General features: G+C 37.6%; 1 protein-coding gene across 3 annotated transcripts in view; it reads right to left on the minus strand.

Moving 5' to 3' along the window:
- Window positions 1–22,005, minus strand: part of LOC117411324 (RAC-gamma serine/threonine-protein kinase-like) — a 234,899-nt gene that overhangs the window by 74,257 nt on the left and 138,637 nt on the right. Inside the window, exon 3 of one of the 3 annotated variants that reach the window (XM_059025405.1) lies at window positions 11,303–11,434. The exons of the other annotated variants lie outside the window; for them this stretch is intronic. The gene's annotated coding sequence lies outside the window, so the exon portion shown is untranslated. The remainder of the gene's footprint in view (window positions 1–11,302; window positions 11,435–22,005) is intronic. 3 annotated transcript variants of the gene reach the window in all.

Raw genomic sequence — 22,005 nt, forward strand, 5'->3', positions numbered from 1 at the left:
AAAAAAATAAATCACCCCACAACAAAATAAATTACATCAATGGAAAGATCTACTTAATGTCTTTCTGTAGGTGTATTGGGTTTTAATTTCTAATTTAAGGTTTCAAAACTACAAGCGTTTAAACAGAAAGTGTTCATATTTATGACCGAATATGGTCATTCCCCGTAGGCAGCATACGGTTAAACAGGTCCACAAAATTCTAACTTTATTCCATAACCTACCCGGGAAAAATATGTAAATTCGCAGCAATTTAAGTAGACCCGTAGTCATAACATACCTATGAAAACAGGAAAAAATAACACTGTGTAACAATTTTTTTTTTTTTTTTTTGGTTCCTGGGTAGTAAGTGTTATTTCCTAATTGCTTATGCCTCAAAAAGTATAGAAAATGGCTATTATTCCCCACAAACTTTGCTTTTGTGACCAGGACTTTTAAATTTACCTATTTTCCAGAACATTACAGATAGATTCAGTGGTGAGTAAACTTGGAGTAACTTCTAGAACTTTCCAGTAATATAAATAGTAGTATAAATACAGGGGCCTTAAGCCCACCAGTTCAGTTTAGTTCCAGCTGCCTAAGTGGATACATATCTTACCTTCAAGACTTCTTCCCTAAGCTGTCTGAGGCAAAGGTCAAAGCCGGTGTCTTCGTCGGACCACAGATAAAGAAGATCCTGGAGTGCAATGAATTCCCCAAGAAGCTCACTAGTAAGGAGAAAGCGGCTTGGAACAGCTTTGTCGCAGTGGTTCGGGGCTTCCTGGGCAATCACAAGGCCGAAAACTATGTGGAGCTGGTTGAGACTGGTGAAGAACTACGGCACAATGGGCTGTAGGATGTCCCTCAAAGTCCATATCCTTGATGCTCATCTTGATAAATTCAAGGAGAACATGGGAGCGTACTTGGAGGAGCAAGGCGAGCGCTTCCACCAGGATATACTGGACTTTGAATGCCGCTACCAAGGACAGTATAACGAGAACATGATGGGAGACTACATTTGGGGGCTGATTCGTGAAAGTGATTTACAGTATAATCGTAAATCTCGTAAAACTACTCACTTCTAAATCTTTTGTAGTCATTTTTGTATTACTTTAGTATAAATACATGTTAATTTGGATTCATATGTTGTTTTTTTCTGACTTTATGTGAACGAAAAGACACAAATTCGCCCGTTTTCTCATTGGAAATAGGCAAATTTCAAAATATCACTGTCCTGGTCACAAAAGCAAAGTTTGTGGGGAATAATAGCCATTTTCTATACTTTTGAGGCATAAGCAATTAGGAAATAACACTTACTACCCAGGAACAAAAATTGTGTTACATAGTGTAATTATCTTTTCTAATTTCTAGAGTAAGTACTGTAAATGGAAAACTGCTGTTAAAAACCAACAAAATAAAATATTATTAGTTAACGACGGCGCAAATGCACCAACTAAAAATGCTATGTCCAAAAACAGGTTATGCTTTTGAAAAACAAAACTAAGGTTCCAAACAAAATAAAAAAAAAAAGCAATTGTCAACAAAAATCATGCATGTCTTCAAACAAATGCAGGACATGCAGTGAGAAAACAGAATTTTTTTTTTTTTTTTTAATTGAACACTTGAGTAGGGACAATGTAAAATGCTATGTGTGTCTTGTGTGGTATCGAATCTAGTCAGAATAAGCACATTGTTTTGAAGTGAATATTTCCAAGAGCTAATTTATTTAAAGTAGAAAGGGGATATTTATAGCAGGCAGTCAAAAATGACTTTCAGCAAAATGCTTACATGTTAAAGTGTTTAGTGCAGTAGTCTGTTCATGTTAATCAGCTGTAAGACCATTAAAGCTTGTTGATGGGCACTCGCTATATGGTATGAACACACAATAGGTCTAGAGTAGGGAATCCAATTCCAGACACTTCCCAATCCCAAGAGTTAGGGTTTGATGTTTTTTGGGTTTTTTTTTAAACCCGGGATTCCATTTTTGTAATAATAATATTGTGCTTTTGCTTTTAGTAATAAATAACTGGTGTGGAGGCGTAGGGTAATGCACTCACTTCAACGAATGAAATAATAGTGAAAAAACACATAAAAGCATTGTAAGTAAAATATAACAGTTGTGTTGCTCCAGCTCCAGCACAGAACAAGTGAGTTACTTCAGTGTCTAAGTAGGGCGGCCCAGCTGCCTGCTCAACTCAATAATACAGTTATTTAAAAAGGTGAAAGGTAGATAAAACACTGACTAAACTACTAACACTGAACATTTAAACTCCAGAGAGTAAACTTACCTAGTAAATACTACACATTTTTAAAAGAAGCAATATCCTTGAGTTTGTTTTTTTTTTCACCACCACCGTGCTATTTAAATATTTAAGTTAGCCATGTGTGCGCTCAACACTCACTCACTGTCAGCAGCCAGCTGTATTCCTATAGTTAACCTGGCCCAACAGAAAGGAAACGTACAGCGGTACGGCTGTGATTTTATTTTACAGGAGATTCAACATTGCTGATTTGATTTCTAAGTCAAAAATGTAAAAAAAAATGCATTGTCTGCCATTACAGGATTTTTCTCGCATACCCCCTGACGAGAGCTCGCCATACAAGCAAACATTACAATTCTTAGTGTGATCTTCATAGACAAAGTTCTACAGTTTATTGTAAGTAATGTACACAAAATGCGTGTATATTAGGGGTGTGTATTGGGACTGAGGATTTGTACTGCAATATATTGCAATACTGAAGACAATATTGTGATACATACTGGAATTCAAAACACAGGTTTAATCCTCATAAGATAGCTTGGGGTCCATTCGCACCCCACGTGCTTTAGTATCAGTTATTATGTGGATTTAGTGACTTGATTTTTGTTTCCTTTTAGGTAGTTGTCAAGCACCCATCCTGTTACACTATGCAAAGGATAATCCTAGTCCAGGTGGCCTGGTTGAATTTCACTAATTGTTTTAGGTTTGGGGTCCGTATGGACCCCAGGTGTAGTGTATCGGCAGGCCCAACCTTCTCGCATGAATATCTAAGGCACTGTAATTCCTGGTTCAAGGCTTGTTTTAAAGTACAGATTTGGAGCTTTCCACTGATGTATCATATATCCCGAACACACGTTCCTAAGCGAAACTACAGCAAACGGAAACTAAGGCTTGAATCATGTGACATAAGTCAGCTCCTAAGTTTCGTTTGTTGCCTATTACTCGGTCGCTTCAATAAATAGCGTTCCGGTTTCAACATCATTTAGCAGGCTTTGCGCTTTCCATTGATGTCAGGCATGCCCGTATGCGTACTTTCTACCACCCCCTCATTCAGTGCTCCAGTGCTATGACCCTCAGGAAATCAGTAGGTGTGTTGAAGTGCCTGTAACTCAAAAACAAAAAGAGCTAGGAACACAGTCAATATACCAAATGAAAGAGGAGGCTGCGATAAAAAGTAAAAAAAAAAAAAAAGTTATTTTACTTCAGCCTTGCATAAACAACATACCGCAATGTATATTTTTTTTATTAGGAAATTATTCCACACGTTTGCTTTGCAGAATTTAAGCAGCTAAAAATCTGTGTGCGTCTGCCATATTTTGTTTTGTGTTAGCACTGATCGCATTAGGAGTACTCACAGGAAGTGATTATCTCGCAAGAAAATAGCCGACATTTTCCAGTAGACGTTTCCCTGAATCAGTTTAACCAAAAATACCGGTTATTGTATTGCCTGATGAATATCGCAATATACCGGTATATCGGTATTATCGCACAACCCTAATGTACATACTGTACACAGAAATCATGCACAGTATAATGATATATCACTATCATTCTTAGAACCTCAACAATTAATAGTAAACTTTCTAAAACTTGTGAATAAGCAGGTTGTCATGACCTAGATTCTAATAATCTCAAGTGTAAATTAAATTTCATACCAACCTGTGACAGGATGGCTTGGGGAGTGATGCCACCAGACCAAGAAAGACAGGCAAGCAAGTACTCTGGGGTGGCCAAAATAAACAGGTACAATAAGGCAAACAAGTATCATGCAGATAGATAGATAGATAGATAGATAGAGAGATAGAGAGATAGAGAGAGATAGATAGAGAGAGATAGATAGAGAGAGATAGATAGATAGAGAGATAGATAGAGAGAGATAGATAGATAGATAGATAGATAGATAGATAGATAGATAGATAGATAGATAGATAGATAGATGTCCATCTCCAAATTGGTAATCACTTAATTAATTTGGAGATGGACACATTATGCATGCATTTAGCTGGATGGGGAATTTTAACCCCATCCTTGCTGTAAAACAATAATAACACATTGTGTTTTTAAACACCAAACAATACATCTAAATAATAATAATAATAATAATAATAATAATAATAATAATAATAATACAACACAAAATACAAATAAACACAGGGGTGGTTCATACCCAGTCATGCAACCCTAGGAGTTAATTGTAATTATGGTTCTACTATCCTTACAGAGACTTTGAAATAACAATTATGATAATGGTAACTTACCATTAAATAATTGCAAAATGTATTATTTGGTATTTTATAAAAACCTGCTCTGAGGATAAATATATTTTAAATGTCATGTCAAGGCTTCACAAATCTCACTACATTGCGGATTTTTGGAGTCAACAACGGCAGAGCATATTTACAGTCAATTAAGAGCCAGAGAAAGAATATATAAAAATACTTACTCTACTGTAGCCGAAGGCAAAAAATATATATAATAAATACTAACCATGGGCAAACAGCAGCAGTAAAAATGTTCCTTAAAAATTATTCTAACACAATGTCTCCAACTACTTTTTCTTTCTTTCTAGCTTTTTGGAATAGGAAATAAACCGACATGTTCTATTTGTAACAGCCACTTAAAGCATAATGACACCAGCTTTTCTTAATTAACACATCAGAGAAAAACACCTGCTCGTGTTAATTTGAGAAGGCCAAGGTCTTCACTGGTATCAGTTGGGAGTCTGCTGAAAACAAATGTCAGAAAGTACCAGAACCCACTTTAGGCACTCGTACAGTTTTAAGAGAATGAAAACTTTGTTTTTGGCAAGAACTTACCTAAGCCCTTGATTCTCTCACTTAAGAAATACAAATGCCAGTACGACATCTTTAAATGGGAATGGAATTTACTGAGCTCCCTCTAATGACAACGATAATAACACTAATAGTAATAATAATAAATCAAAACAGCAGCATTGGTCCTACTGCACAGTTGTATTGAGGGCAAGCCCTGCTGGAGGTGTTATTACAGAGCACTTTATAATTTTGTACTGTAGCATTCTTCATTTTTAATATATATTTTTTTTATTTATAGATAGATTAAGTCAAGGCATTGTCTATTGGGTTGCATTTACATAAGTTGTTAATGAGTTGCAATAATAAAGAGGTGTTTTTGAGTGCTACATTTTTAAAATACACATTTAAAAATTAGCATTTAGTGTTTAACGATTATACATTCAATACATAATGCACAAATATGAACTACTGTATAACCGTTATATACTGGAAACTTAGTTTTTAGCGATTATAGTCTATTTAAACCATCATGCATTCAGTGTCAATTGAACACACTGTAGATCACAGTCTTACAAAGATGCTCTGGTCAGGTAAAACAAATGTCTAACGCCTTCAGTAAGCTGAAAACCTATCCCAGTGCTGCTGGCGTAACCATAGGTATTGACAGAAGGAGCTGGCTTTGGGGGAGGCTTGGTTCCAATTGTTGCACATGTCTGTATACTGCCATTTGCCAAAAAACATTAAGGTTGACTGATCTGCCATGTACACTAATTTGTTAAGATGCAGTTAAGTAAGATGGCACTTTATATTGGGTATTGGGTGTGGGGGGTGAGGGGTGTGTAGGGTACGTGGGTCTTATGCAGCTCATACAGTAGTTAAAAATACAGCCGGGCAAATACAAAGTCTTGCTATTGTAAAAAAAAAACAACGAGCTGGAAGATTCTAGGAATACAGCACAGATCATAAAAGTAGCTAAAGTTTTACTATGCTGTAGGTACCTTGTCTCAAAAAAGGGTTCCATTTAGCATAGGCTGTAATGACTACTTGGTAATTTTATAAAAAATTTTAATTATTTCCTTGGTTGATTAAAACAGGTTTGCACAAAGCTGGATAAAAAAGGGCATACTGTTTCTGTAAGACTCCATACACTGTAACAGAATGCTCACTCTGTCTATGTCTCGGTCACCTTGACTTTATGCTGAGGCAGAAGTGGGAAAAAATCGCAAATAAACCAACCAGGTGCTTAACTATTGTATTTCAGTTAACCGCACAGCTTCACTACGCAGTTCCATTCTCTTTTAAACTGCCCTTATTGCACTCTATAGTGGTCTAAAATAGTTGCCCCAGTTTCACAATTACAGCAACATACTGTACACCAGACGATTACAAAGCTGTTCAAAAAATGGTCTACTGTATTAAAAACAGCAGAACAGGAATTTAATTTTTTTTTTCATTTACATGTAATTTAAAACCCAAAACGTATGTGTATATTTACACTATATAGTAGACTTCATATTAAATGCTGTATTTGTTTTGATTAGTCAATTCATTTGCATGATCAAGTTTGGAATAAAACACAGCATTTGTTAAATCAGCCCTGACAAGGATTTAATGTAATGTTTTGGCTGAGACCTTTATGATTTACAGATGGCTTAAAGATGGGAAGCAGTGCTTTTGACCGTCACACAGGGAAGACATGACACCAGTGTTCCAATACCCGCTCCAAAACCACCAGCCCTTCCGGACATGACAGGCCATTGCTCCCGAGTATGAATTTATTTGGTGCTCCCTAACAAAGCAAGCTGTTAGAACTCAAGGCTGGATACTGTTTGTTAATCCGACAGGCTTTTCTGGCCAGTGAAAGCTTTTCAACATGAGTCCTTTCTTTAATATGAATGCAGATTCTCAAATTTTGTAGGCCAATGGAAAGTTCATTAACAGGCCCCAAATCCAGTCTGCCAAGTTCAGTGGACTGGCATCGTCACAACCTTGCCAGACTAGGATAGGCTCAAAAAATGGTAAGGAAATTATATGGCACATGGCACTGTGTTGTTTGTGGTGTTACATGGGATGCAAGTCACTGCACAGCTATCACCAATTAAACTGAGCACTATCTGTATCTGCAGTCTACCAGAAACATAATTTGTGGAATCAAATCAACAGTACTGTGTAACAAAACTACTTCTTGACACACTTTCATCCACTCTACTGTCAGTACCAAGAAGACAAAGATTACCTGTAATATGGTTTCTTTGTAGTCGAACTCCACACACTGAGTGAACTCCCAGTCTCCATGTTGCTTGGGTCAGGAGAACAAGCCGACCTGTTTCCCAGAGATACTTAAAACAATCCTTGTTGGCGCCAGAATACTGTCCCTCCTACATAAAAACCTGCCCGTTTAGTAACATTGTCCAATTTTCAAAAACAAAGACATAGCAAAGAAAGAAAGAAATAAGGGAGGGATACAGGTGTGTGGAGTTCATCGACTATGAAGAAACCATATTACAGGTAATCTTCGTCTTCTTACCTAGTCAGATGAACTCCACACACCGAGTGAACCTTACCAAAGGAATAGAAAACAAGGGTGGAAGGTCAGATGTTAGAGCAAGACGCCACAGATAACACATAATGAGCAAAGGTCGGTTGAGAAAGAGACACATCCAAGTTATTATGATTTGCAAAAGTGTTGACACATGACCATGTAGCATCCTTGCAAATGTCATTAATGGGAACAGATTTTTAAATTTGCCCAAGTAGCCACTCATCTTACTGAATGACTAATGCTTGAAGTTCACTTACCCTTCTGGCTGATGTAACTACCACTTAAAAAGCTGTTTTCCAAGTAAGAAACTTCTCCTCACATGTCGCCATAGGTTCAAAAGGTGGTCCCATGAGCTTTTTCAGTACCAGACTAAGGCTCCATTGAGGAATTCTTTTCTTTTGGGAATTCAATATCTGGAGCAGTGGCCCTGGTTTTGAGAAGATGAAGGAACTAGTTCTATGGTGAGGTAAAGGAGCATTGATTTTATCTTCTCCTGTAGAAAGACCCCCTGTGGGCCTGACCAGTCCAATGAAGTCCAAACAACACCTGTTGATGGTGGCAGATGTCGGAAAGGTATTTTGTAGCCCCGCTTGCCTGTTTCATGTGTGAAAGGGAATCTTTAAGTTCAGAACCAAATAGCAAGTCAATCTGGAAGGGTAACTCCATTATTTGTCTGTGTAACAGGACTCAAAGGTGATGACTGTAGGCACCTTCTTGCCAAAATGACATTAGCCACAGCCTTGGCATTAGTGTCAATAGTGTCACACGCTGCTTGTAGCTGGATCTTGCATCATTCTTGCCGCCTTCTGCAATCTGCCTGGCTAGTTGTATACTTTCAGGTGTAAGGGACTTCAGGGAATCAGACACCTGGCTCCACAGCCTGTGTTGGTATTTTGCAGCATATATTTGGTAATTATTAATGTGCATGCTGCAAGTAGAGGGAGAATAGTCCTTCTTTTTGTCTGCCCGATCAGGAACAGAAACTCAGGAACAGAGGACGTACTAGCAACTGGACCAGCCATTGTAGTATCCAATTTAGGCTGCTTAAAAAAACAGCCTTTATGGTTCGAAGGAACTCTGTAAAATGTATCTGTCCTTGGGAGATGTGGTGCAGTATTAGCAAGTTTCTGCCATACAGCCTCAACGGGCCTCCAGGCTGCCTCATGGAAGGGGAATCCTTCAAAGGCTTTATTATCCTTGGCATCGATGATGCTCAAGAAATGATCATCGTCCTTAGAAGTTTGGGTAATTACATTAAGCGAGGATGAAATCCTTCTTAATACTGCTTCTGCATTTGTATAAACTGGTGCAGTACCTTCACCAACCACTGGGACATCATCATCAGTTGTAAGTCTCCCTGGATAAGGGTGTCTGCTAAGAAATATATAATAATAATTGTAATCAGGGGCGGAGTCCATGACGTCATCGTCTTCAAAACTCGCTGTGTTTTTAGAGGATAAAAACTCTCTTGTATTGTAGTACTGGATGCCTCTGCTGGGGACCGCTGAAGATTCATAGCCTGTCTTGACTTTTCAAATTCCTGAATCCATTGAAAAAATATATCTTTTAGACAAACCACAAGACTTATCAGAGCGAGGTATAAGAGGTGGAGTCCCGGTGTCAGTGCGCCGGACATGTCGACACACATAAAACTCAAATCTATACCACAAGACGGTGAGAGGGGTGACCCACACGGAGAACAGACAGAGGCCACGTGTGCAATAAACACGAAAAACAAAAGTGAAATAACTAGCTAATGCAAGAAAGAGAAAACCCGAGTGTATACTTTTTTTTTTTTTTACTTCCGGACAAAAACAACAAAATAAAGGGATTTAATGAAAACAGCGTAAGAGCGAAACTATACACGAACCCAAGTTACACAGGAGAAAATTGGACTATGTTACTAAATGGGGGCGTGTTTTTATGGAGGAGGGGACAGTATTCTGGTGCCAACAAGGTTTATTTTAAGGATCTCTGGGAAAAAGATCGGTTTGTGCTCCTGACCCAAGCAACATGGAGACTGGGAGTTCACTCGATGTGTGGAGTTCATCTGACTAGGTAAGAATCTTACATTCTGTGCCTGTATCTGTGTCTACAAAATGTCAACTTTTAATGTATACCTCTACAGAGGTAAAAGTATAAGGATTATGCAGTTGCAAAAGTGATCTGAAATTGTCAGAGGAAACCTGACGTTTTATTTTGTTACAGCTTGTTTGAGATTAGTTTGAGATTACTTGTGTTGCTGCACAGAGGAAAGGGTTAAAGTTCACAGACAACTTATGTTCTTAAATCCAGTGGCAGATTAGTCCAATCCACTTAATATGTATTAGTTTCATTATTATGAAGATGTTCTGGTAGGGGGAGGGGGGTTCCTGTAACATGCTTTTAAAATATGACGATAAATGCTTTACACTCTTAAAACATATCTGGTTAGCTTTAACCTTAACAACGTTCTTGTGACTGTTTACATGAGAACAAGCATGGATCCTCTTAGAGGAATTTCAAGATGTAATGAACAAGAAAGCAAGGTGAAGAAAACAAGTGGTATTTTAAACATTAATAATAATAATTGTTATAATAATAATCCTGGCTTTGCATTGACATTATTATTATTATTATTTGTTTATTTAGCAGACGCCTTTATCCAAGGCGACTTACAGAGACTAGGGTGTGTGAACTATGCATCAGCTGCAGAGTCACTTACAATTACGTCTCACCCAAAAGACGGAGCACAAGGTTAAGTGACTTGCTCAGGGTCACACAATGAGTCAGTGGCTGAGGTGGGATTTGAACCGGGGATCTCCTGGTTACAAGCCCTTTTTCTTTAACCACTAGACCACACAGCCTCCATTACACATACACAAACGTAATATTTAATATGGAAAAGCAGCATCACTTGGAACAAAGATCGAAGATTTTTTTTTTTATGATCTGAAAACAAATAATTAAGCAGATAACCAACACATGAATACCCATAATACAGCTCTATAATTCTATGTACATACTGTAAACAGTACAGCATGTGAAATGAATGTGTTGTCATGACACCATGGAAAAAGAGATTGGTTTCAATAAATTGTGGCTTTATCTTATCGATGAAAATTCCCTGTCTATATAATACAGTAAATAAACTATAGAAAGCTCTTTATGGGTGGGGGGAGGAATGTAGGTAAAGATGTTTAAAATGTTTTGTTTAACAAGAATAGACAAGGAGAAGAAATAGTGTGACCCCTGGGGGCAGATGTAAGGTCAGCTGTTTTTGTGGAATGTGGAAACCAGGATCTCCTGCCTCCTAGCCTCCTACTCCAGCCACTTGGCCACAAAGTCGAACTGTGTCAGATTTCATCTCCTGTAAATGAACCTGCTTCTAATAGAACAAAATACTGCTCCTGAAAAGAATCAGGAGCTAGTATTGTAAAGCAGTACCATTGTTTCACAATATATCTCTCATTTGATTAGTGAAGCCCGATTTACAACATTTCCAATTCAACTATTGTTTATATATGACAATGTTTTTAGAATCTCTTTAATTACTTAAAATGTTTAAAACTTTAAAGAAAAAAAATAGCCTTTTTTTTTTTTTTATCTGTTCAACTGTCATTTAAACATTACACAGTTAGCACAACTAGCTTTAAATAAAAATGATAATACAAATAAAAGATGATGAAGAATTCCAGCCACTCATAACCCAACACGATTCCCAGACCACCAGTAGAGCTTTCACACTGGCAGATGCAGATACAGCTTACCTCCTGGTCTGCTCTTCCCAGCTGGCTGAAAGCTCAATGTGGCAGAGAAAAGGGGCAGACATGCAAATTCACCACCAGAAATGGAATTCGCATTTTCTTGCCAACTGCAGTGTCAGAAGCATCAGCAGGTTTCTAAAACAACCATGAAAAAAGAGTATAGTATTACATGCAGGCAATTATGGACTTCTTTTAAGGTAAAGCCAGATAACGCAAACAAATGTCAAATGATTTAAGTAATAAATCAATGTGAAATAGATACTTTTGTGGTAGTTAATGACTGTTTTTTCAGTGGCACTAACATAGATAAACAAGGTCATTACCAATCTGGAATTGATCACTTCTGATGGGATTATTACTGTTATACACCGGTAATACTATTAATAAATCATGAAATAATTACATTATTAAGAAATCCTTTCCTTTCTGAGTGACGCTGTGATCAGTGCTGCAGCGAGCAGTCTGAACAGCTGAGCCGCCTACGAACACAGAGCTCTACACCAGAGGAAGAAAGACAGACCTGTTTATCTTTAGGGACATAGTTAATTGAGATGTGTTTTAGGCTACTGTACACAGCACACAATGTTGGCTATTACAAAATATTTTGTCTGAGGCATAGGACTGTATTAAATCCAAAAACCTGTTTCAGATCTTAATGTTGCATTACTGTAATGGTGTTTAATATTTTTAAAATCAACCCTCATACATAATGCAAGAGATTTAAATATACAGTCAAGACCTTTATTATTCTGAAAAGGACATTACAAGATCCACATTTCAGAGAGACAGTGCAAAGAGTTAGTCTGCTGTCATTGCTACTCTGGTGAGAAGAAAATTCAGTACTTGGCTGAAGCTAAAAATGGCCCAGTTCTGGCAGATAAGATTCATTATTTGTGATAACTCTTCAAAGAAGCCAAAACAGTTACTGTCTTTGTAAAGAACAAACTTCTGTTTATCCCAAAGGGGAAACATCTTTTTGGTATAAAATTTTTTTTTAAAAAACGAAAAAAAATAATAGAACGGGACAACGAAAGCATTTATTACACTACTGAAACGTCTAAATGCCAGCTGCTGGTACATTACTGAATGGTGTAATGTAAAACATATTTAAAAAGCAAGCATGTTGTAGCTTTACACCATGGGATCTATTTACATCTGCTATACTGTAAGTCAATGCAAGCCCACAGGAGTCGATGGACATGCCTCCAGTATTACTGGAATTTAAACTCATGCCCCCTTTTTTGTCTATTTTTTCAAGTCATCACTAAACAAATCACTGCAAGTGGTACTGTTTGTTTATTGCACTGCCAATTACACTGTACCAGAACATTCTACAGTAAGAGCATTAACCCTTTAAAAAAATTGTAATGTAAAGTGTAATGCTGGAACTGCTATCGCATGCTACACTTTTTCTTTTTTTTTCTTGACATTGCTCACTAGATGGAGCTGCGCTACTAATTCCAGTTCAGATCTGCAGTTTCCCCAGAGACAATCCCAATCCACCAGCATCAGGACAAAACCTAAAAAATTGAGGAGCATGCTAGTTTTGAACTAATTGACGCAAGAGAATTTAGGCAATGTTAAATTGTAGATGTTTAACTAAAATCACATGCTCAGCCCTACCCATAATACAAATATGGAAGACTTCCACAGACTGCTTCATAATCCCAGTGTTACAAAAAATATAGTGTCAGGTCAAGGGTGACATCAGGGTATTACATACATGTAACCTGTCCCACAGCCAGGTCCACGAGAGGGTGGGCAGGCCGGGGACATTTCCCCAGGGCCCGCTGCCCCAAAGGGGTCCCTGGAAGAGGCCAAAAAAAAAAAAAAATTTAATTAAAATAAAATAAATATTTCTAGTTAATCAATACCGAATACTGATTTCAAAATAATAATAAAAACAACAGCAGCAGCCCTCAGCCCTGCACAGGACCATTTGTGTTCGAGCCCACCACATAAAAAAAGGTAAGGTTGCTCTAGTACTCTACACTGAACCGAAGTGCTTCTGTGGTAGTCTAATTTAAGTGACAGTGCAGGTGCTGTCAAAATACTATTCATTTATTTGAAACTATCGTATTCAGATCAATAGTCCATGCTGGCTGCTTCGTCATCTTTGTCACCAAACAGACTGCTGTTTTTGCCGTTTTTTGCTTTCTTTGGGACCTGGGTATTTGAGATATGTCAGTGCATCGGTATCACAAGCAGAAACAGACCCCGATTCTGACTCGCTTCCCAAATCAAAATCAGTACCTGAGACCCCAGCTAGAGCAGTATTTGGCAGCTCTGGGTTTGGTGCGCATCCTAATCCGGACTCTGTTTCTCTCTTGACTTCTTGCTTTTCTACATCTGTAAGAAACTTAAGCATTATAAAAATCAGGGTGCAAGAGCAGCTGCTTGCACTTGTACTGGTTTTAGATTTAAATCGTTTGAAAAATAATTCTCCAAGTCACTTTTGATCACAGGTTTTGCTGAATCACTTATTTCTGGTTTAATCTTGTCAACCAAATTTGTGATGACATTAGTGATGTCATGGTATACCGTGGTATAGATTGCCACGGTTTTGAAACAGCAACCATTTTTCTATACCATGGTTACCGAGTTCATGATTTCTGTCTCTACCAGCTCCTAACTGGTGCTTGTCAGTTTTGAACACCAAAAAAAAAAACAGGCGACGTTGCCGTTTAAACTACATTGTGTTCAGCACAGGAAACGGTTGTGTTGAAACTAAACAAGCAAAACAAATATTTCGGATAGTAAACAAACTTGTACAAGTAACAAAAGTAACCTCTTTCCCCCGGCAAAATGGATAAAATCATCCATCTGGGGAGATTTGGGGTAAAAAAAAAAAAAAAAAAAAAAAAAACTAAGAGGGCTTTGTAGTTGAAAATGAAAAACCAGGTGTGCAGAGCATGCAGGATTCGGGTAACAGCTAGAGGTGGGAATACATCCAACCTCTTCACCCACCTAAGGGAGTATCACCCGTCACTGTATAGGGGCAGCAGTGTGGAGTAGTGGTTAGGGCTCTGGACTCTTAACCAGAAGGTCATGGGTTCAATTCTAGGTGGGGACACTGCTGCTGTACCCTTGAGCAAGGTACTTTACCTAGATTGCTCCAGTAAATACCCAACTGTATAAATGGGTAATTGTATGTAAAAAATAATGTGATCTCTTGTAACAATTGTAAGTCGCCCTGGATAAGGGTGTCTGTTAAGAAATAAATAATAATAAATAATAACAATAATAATAATAGCGAAGCTCAAGTATGTGAATTCTTAGTATACTCTGAATCACATTTTTATAATTAAAATACACTTTAATGTAAAGCCGATGAGTTAATCAAATGTATTAATAAAGCATCACCAGTACAGAACAGTTCACTATGGATTATGAATAGTAAATTCAGAGGCGATCTGAAAACTTGCATAGCCAGTACATAACTCTTTATTTAACATTATTTATAGCAATATCGCATTTCTCAACTGCAATTCTGCACACACTACAGTTCGAGTCTATAGCACTTTCAGTATTCTGGGTAACTATCAGATTATGTACAAATTACATTACATTTTGCATGTGAGTGAGAGTTGTGTGATTGTGACAGACAGAATGATTCTTGGTGATAGATCTCCCTCCCGACTTGTGAGGGTGCTGCATAAAGGGAACAGAGAGGACTAGATGGCCACACAATTTATTCCCAGGGTTAGACGGAAGTCGGTCATCTAGAAAGGGGACGGAGCTACGATACACTAAATTATCGACCCAGAAGGGAAACTACGTGGCAGCCGCAGATTGGAGGAGCGGTTGCACTCGTTAACCAAGGGGTCATGATTGACGGTACAAAAGGGGGCGTACTGAAGTGATCTGTTCCGTGTTATGGTTAAACGCTAAAACGGAAGGAGACTGTGCATTGTAATCGTGAGTGTTTTGTTTGTTTGTAGTGTCTAAAAACTGGTTTGTCTGTTGTTATTAGACGGCTAACACGATACGGAGCTGTCGCTAAAGGCTAGCACTGAACCCAGACAACACTTCTCTATTGTTTCACGAATAACTGTATTTACACCACGAGCACTATCGCACACACTGTGGACTTGTGTTTGTGTTTTGTGTTACGTGGGGGTGTTTAGGAACAAGACTGTTATTATTTCAGGACCAACCTGTGGATTAAAACAGAGCAATACACACAGCTGTATTGCCTGTTAGCATTGTTACTGTTTGCTGTATTTGTGTCATCAGACCATTGGATTTACAAATAAAATATCATTGCACCTGGATTATTGTTGTCTGTTTGTTCATTGATCACTGCTGCATTCCTGCACCTGCACACTGTTAACCACTTTGCCACAGTTATTTAAACATTTCTAACATTTTTCTGTTAAATAAAATGAAAATCTACAACCTTCAAATTCCTTGCTAGAGAACAAACAATTGAACACAGCCCTATTTTTTTTTAAGCTCACTAATAATTCATGTTACGTTCTACTGTAACATCTAAATTCATTTTGAATGTGTAGTAGTTTGAATTTAGTTTTGAATTTTAATAATGTTTAGCAGCACACAGAAAACACCTTTTTTTTTTTTTACTATATGGCATTAGTGATTTAAGATGTAAGATTTAAATGTGTCTGCCTTCTTGCTCCATTTAACCCAGAAACTGTAATTAAATAAGTATGCAGCAGTGTTACTGTTAACAGTACACTATTACTTTTTTATTTTATCACTAGCAAACTTCCTTCTTGTTAAAGTAACCTAAATAGATATCATTTACCTAGTATTTAATTATTTGCCTGTTTAATATCCTATTATGTATGTTCTCTATACATTTGTTTGCAAATTTATTAAAACAACGCCCTACTTCTGATTTGTTGTGCATATTAAGTCAAACCAGTGTAACTGAAATCCTGGAAAATTCTGAGCCACATTATATGTTGTCAAATTGTTTAAGTTGTTTAAGATGCTAAATTAATACTTCAAGGAAAATGTAATCAAATTACACAGGATTTTGCTACAGAGACACCTACATGCTTAGTTTCTGAAGTGATGGGTTTTACTTTGATCAGAATGACCAGGTGTGTATAACTGTTCTGTCCCATCTGAAATGGTTACAGGTGTGATTTAAATACATGGAAAATTGGAAATCAGTAGTATTAGTATTCAATCCATCTGATTGAAAATAGTATTCATGTTGGGCCAGTTGGTAAGAATGGCAAACAATGCAAGACATTCTAAAAAAAAAAAAAAAAAAAAAAAAAAAATTAAAAAAAATAGAAACATTTTGAAAACTGAGAACATTACTATTAAAACAATACTTTGACTGATTTATTATATCTTTAGGAATGTGCTCACATTATTATTATTGTTATTTTTTTTTTACAGAGAGGTAGTAGCTGCAGATCTCGGAGTAGCAGTTCAGCCTGTCCAAAGTCTGTAAACCCTAGTCAGCTAACCACTGCTGCAGCTATTGAAAAGGGAAAACTGTTAGCTGCCAGCTCTAAGCAAGCTCAGGAACTCATTGCTGCTGTTGCTTATTTCATTACCAAAGATATGATGCCCTTCCAGATTGTTGAGAAACCTGGATTTCGAAACCTTGTGAAAAAGATGAACCCCAGATATAATCTGCCATCAAGAAACTTTTTCGCCACAAAAGAAGTTCCCAAGATGTATAGCGAAGTGCGAGCTAATGTTGAAAACCATTTCTCAAGAAACGTGGTATGCAGCAACAACCGACCTCTGGACCAGCAGTGGTGGTGGTGGAGAGCCATATGTAAGTTTTACTGTGCACTACCTCTCCTCAGATTGGCAACTTCAGGCTCATTGTCTAGAAAGTTTTTTTTTTTTTTCCTGAGCACCACACAGCTGAAGACATTGTTGAATGTTTTCAAAACATGCTTGATGAACGGAACATTAAAAAAGAGAGATTTGCTGGTGTAACAACTGACAATACAACAAACATGAAGAAGGCATTTGGACAACTCTTCTGCATTTTTTGGCTTGGCTGTTTTGGGCACAATTTAAACTTAGCAATTGGGAAAGCAAAAGGTAGAAGCTGCAATTAGATCATGCCAACACCAAGTTCAGGAATTCAGTTGCAGTTGGAAAAAGAGAAGGGATTTGAAGGTGAAGTAGGCAGAATTAAATATTTCTCAGCATTCTCTGATCCATGATGTGGTAACAAGATGGGGGACAAATTCTTTAACCACTGAATAATTGTATTGACACTCTGGCTTTTGATACACTCAGCCCTAAAGCCAATCCTGCATCACAAGAGTCAAGATGTACTTAACCTTTTGCGGTCCTATGTCGGACCAGTTCCGACATTACAATTTTCCCTTTCCGGTCCAATGTCCGCTGCAGAAATGCCTTTGCTATCTAACTTAACAAGAAAATACTTGTGCATCCCAGCCACGAGCATACCTTCAGAGAGGGTATTGTAGTGGTCACACCCTTACACGCTATCATTCCAGACTGAGCCCGGAAAATGTTAATATTTTGGTGTTTCTGCAGAATAATTTGAAATAAAAAAAGACAGCCCTCTTGCTGAGCCTGTGTGAACTGGAGTGAAAACTTAAGAACACAGGACATGTATGGTTAAAAAATATAGTACTTTCTTCTGCTGTAATAATTTGTGTTTAAAATTCAAACTGATGGAAAATATTTTGATTTTCTCAATAAATTTTGTTGTAAAATGTACAATAAGAGCACTTAAATTAAAATTAAACTTTCTGTTATAAATGAGCTATGAAAAGCTGTTGTAATTAATATAAATATTAGTTGACCACTGTGTATTTCTTTTAAAAAGCCATTTTAAAAATGTATTTTTAAAAAATGAAATTATACCGTGGTATGACGATAACTGCGGTATATCCGTGACATCCCTAGATGACAGATAGAATTGCTGAAAGCGTAAGACTGTATTCACTGATGAGATACCGTGTAGCATTTTCCATTGGGGACAATTCTTTAAGCAGCTATTTTAAAAGATCCCATAGCTCTGGTTTGAGATCAAGGCAGCGATGAGCTTCTTTTGTGACCTTTCGGTCACTCAAAACCGCAGATAATGGTCATCTGTGATTGGAAAGGAGCTCTATCATATAGTAGCAGGGCTGTCCAAAACGTTTTCCCATTGAGGGTCCAGGACTGAGCTAAAAAAAAAAATTCAAGTGAAAATGTTGGGGGTCCCAATAAAGTACAGTCTTAATTTTATGGTACACTTTTTTTTTCTTTTTTAATTTATTGAAGCTTTGACCATTTTTAACAATAACAATAAGATACAAACAATGAAAGCCACAAACAAAAAAATTCTGTCTAAGAGAACGAAGAACAAAACAGCACAGCAATAGAATCCACAAAAGCAAAATTCCAACTTGCTATTCAATATTGCAAACTATGTGTGCTCTGCTCTCAGTTCCAGAAGACACTAAGCTCTAGAAAAGTGGGAAGTGAAGTCCTGCTTTTGTTACACTTCTTAAAACTGCAATCAACATAATTAATATCAAACTTGGATTCAGGGGAGCTATTTTTTAACATTAAATACGATTGACTAGTAGTAGGGAGATTTAAATGACCACATCTCTTTCTTTTTCTCTATATATCTAGCTATGGTAATTTGGGGAAAAAAAATTACTGGTTCCCAACATCAGAACTACTACCATTAATTCTATCTAACAATCAACCAGTAGACCCTTAAACTTAGCGTTATTACTATAGTACAGGCAAATAGACAGCGGAAAATTAAGCTACCTAGGCTACAACATGGCTGGACTTTGTCATTTGAACACCATACTTAAAAAGACGCATCAAATTGTCAGAAACAAATACATTCTCAGGTACTCTCTGGTTTTGTGCCAGTTCAGTTGTTTAAGAGACAAAAAATCCATTAAACTTCTCTGTGCCATTTCTTTCTGTCAGAGGCCGCTGATGTTTTTCAAACAGTTTCTTATGCTTGTGAAGCAGTCAGCAAGCCACAAATGGATTTCAGCAAAACATGCAACCGTACAAGGAGATCACATGAAAGGGGTGCAACTCAATATAGTGTTCAGTCCTTCAGTCTTTTCAGTTCCCCACAACAGGAATTACAACGCAAGTAAGAGCCTACCGACGTTCTGAAGCTTGACCTCACATGACGCAGCTGTATTACCTGCATGATTTAAAAAACAATTAAATCATGAAGCAGTGTGGAGTAGTGGTTAGGGCTCTGGACTCTTGACCGGAGGGTCGTGGGTTCAGTCCCAGGTGGGGGACACTGCTGCTGTACCCTTGAGCAAGGTACTTTACCTAGATTGCTCCAGTAAAAACCCAACTGTATAAATGGGTAATTGTATGTAAAAATAATGTGATATCTTGTAACAATTGTAAGACGCCCTGGATAAGGGTGCCTGCTAAGAAATAAATAATAATAATAATAATAATAATAATAATAATAATAATAATAATAATACTCTGCGGTGGGGCTGCCCACGTCAGACAGAGAGATGCGCGTCCCAGGGATGCAAACAACTGCAAAACTGAGAGTCCTGACAAACCATACGTGTGTAAAGAATGCGGGTACCCACGCCGCCGAGAGTCTTGTTTACCTCTAGACCTTTTTTCGTATATCAAGCTGTAAACTGTGTCTCCCACACCTCACAGCAGTTAAGCCAATTTAGAGCAAATATTGGCGACGTTATCTGTAACTACTGCACCTATTTGGGGAATTGCAAACTCTGACAGTACATCCTCTAGGTGTTTGTAGACAGAAGTTTAGTTTGTAAGCGCCACTCACCGCAAGTAACAGTCATATATCACTCGTTTGCTACACTTGTCCAAGTTTCTGTTGCCAGGGCAAGAAAAGCTATGTTTTCCAATTCGAACGTCAGTGTTTTTTTGCTATCGGTTTGCCGCCTTTTAATCATTTCAGTAATAGTTTTGTGACAGGGCACCTGGTATTCTGGTTCAAGGCAACACAGCAGCTCAATGAAATGTTTGTCTTCAACAATACTGAGTGGATGCATTCTCTGTACAAGGACGTTGATTGCCTTGCTTGTTATTTCACCCTTGCAGGATTGTGTTAGGGCTTTTTTTTTTTTTTTTTTTGCAGTCGGGGAAGGCCTTCTGGCCTTTATCTGGTTCTTTGTCAAGTACAGCATGCTGCTGTTTCACATGTTCCTGTAAATTGGTAGTACCACAGTGACAACTGTTTCTTTTTGCAGATTTTACATTTCGTAGTATTTTGTTGATCTTCTGTTTTTTTTATAGAAATCCCACACATCTGACAGAACTTTTTCCACTTGCCATTATAGAAGCTATCGTGCAACTCCTGGTAACGTGGTTGATAGGCGCAAGACAAAAAATGTTGTGATGCATATTTACGTTCAGCATCAATGATGTCATTTTTGGCAGACACAGACATTACATTTTTTCCTTTGAATACATATGTCAATAAATAAATAAATAAATAAATAAAATGTTTGTTCGGATATTCTGATTTTTGTCCCAGGCCCAGCACTAGTTCAAATGCTTTTTAGTGTGTTGTGAGATCACCCCAAAGCACTAATGATAGTATTAAAAAAAAAAAAAGACAAGCGTCCTACACAATAGTATAACAAAAAAAATAAAAATAAATAAATACAAAATAAAAGATTTGTTGCACTGTACACTGCAGCAAATTATCTTTTTAAAAGGGGGATGATCCCGAGTGATTAATCCGCACCTGACCTGAGTGATCTATCTGCCCAGTATCTCTGTGCAGGGCTTTGTCAGTGACTGGAAATACACGGACAAGATGACAGAAGTTGGGGGACTGATCCGCCCTAAACATTCCAGTGTGGATTGGAAGCTCGGTCTCCAGTGGACAGCCCTGTGTGCAGCTATAAACTCTGATTCAACACTATTTTGGCAATGAGTATCCACATTTTTTGCTTTTATTATTTGATGATATATACATATAGATGCCTTTTCAAATAAATAATTCAGTTTCAAGTCTGGCTGGAGTCAATATTCCTGCACTTCCCTGACAAGCACTGCAGGATCAAAACAAAAAGTCAACATCTGTTTTACTTCCCATTCAAAAGATAGCACCCCTGCTCCCTGTAGGGCAGTGTCCCCTTCACACTATGCTAGGGTGTCGGAGATGGAATATTTCCATGATTTTTATCCTATGTGACGTTCACGGCAAAGTGGTGAGCTGGTATCTTGCTGAGCCACCGGCACCCATGCCCTGGAGCAAATTGCACTACAGACAGACTTGTAGACTGTACTTGTAACCAAAAGGAGGAAGCCAGAATATTAAGAAAATTAAGGATGATGGGGGGGGGGGGGCATCTCTCAAAAACATGTACTTAGGTCAGCTGTTGCTCTAAGCGTGGAATACTATAGCAATTGATTACAGTGTTTGCACAGCACCTGCACTGGAATCTTGCTGTTTCATTTAAGTTTAAAGCTTTTATTTCTGATTAGTTTTCCATGTGTGATCTCTCTTCCCATTGGAACAGTACTAATGACACTTTGCACTTTTATTCCAAACTAAAGTACTAGATAATATTTATAATCTGTAATCTTCTAACTCAGATGTATCCAGCACATGTCTTAGGTACCAATCAGGGGCCATATTACAGAACAATTTCCTAACTTGCTTTCCTATCTTATCTTTCACAGCTAGGATAAAATTTTTCTTAACTTGGTATTACAGAAGAATTTCCTAAGTCAGCAGTATCTACAATTTCTTAAGT

Source organism: Acipenser ruthenus, chromosome 6 (genome assembly GCF_902713425.1).
Source record: "Acipenser ruthenus chromosome 6, fAciRut3.2 maternal haplotype, whole genome shotgun sequence".
Lineage (NCBI taxonomy): Eukaryota > Metazoa > Chordata > Actinopteri > Acipenseriformes > Acipenseridae > Acipenser > Acipenser ruthenus.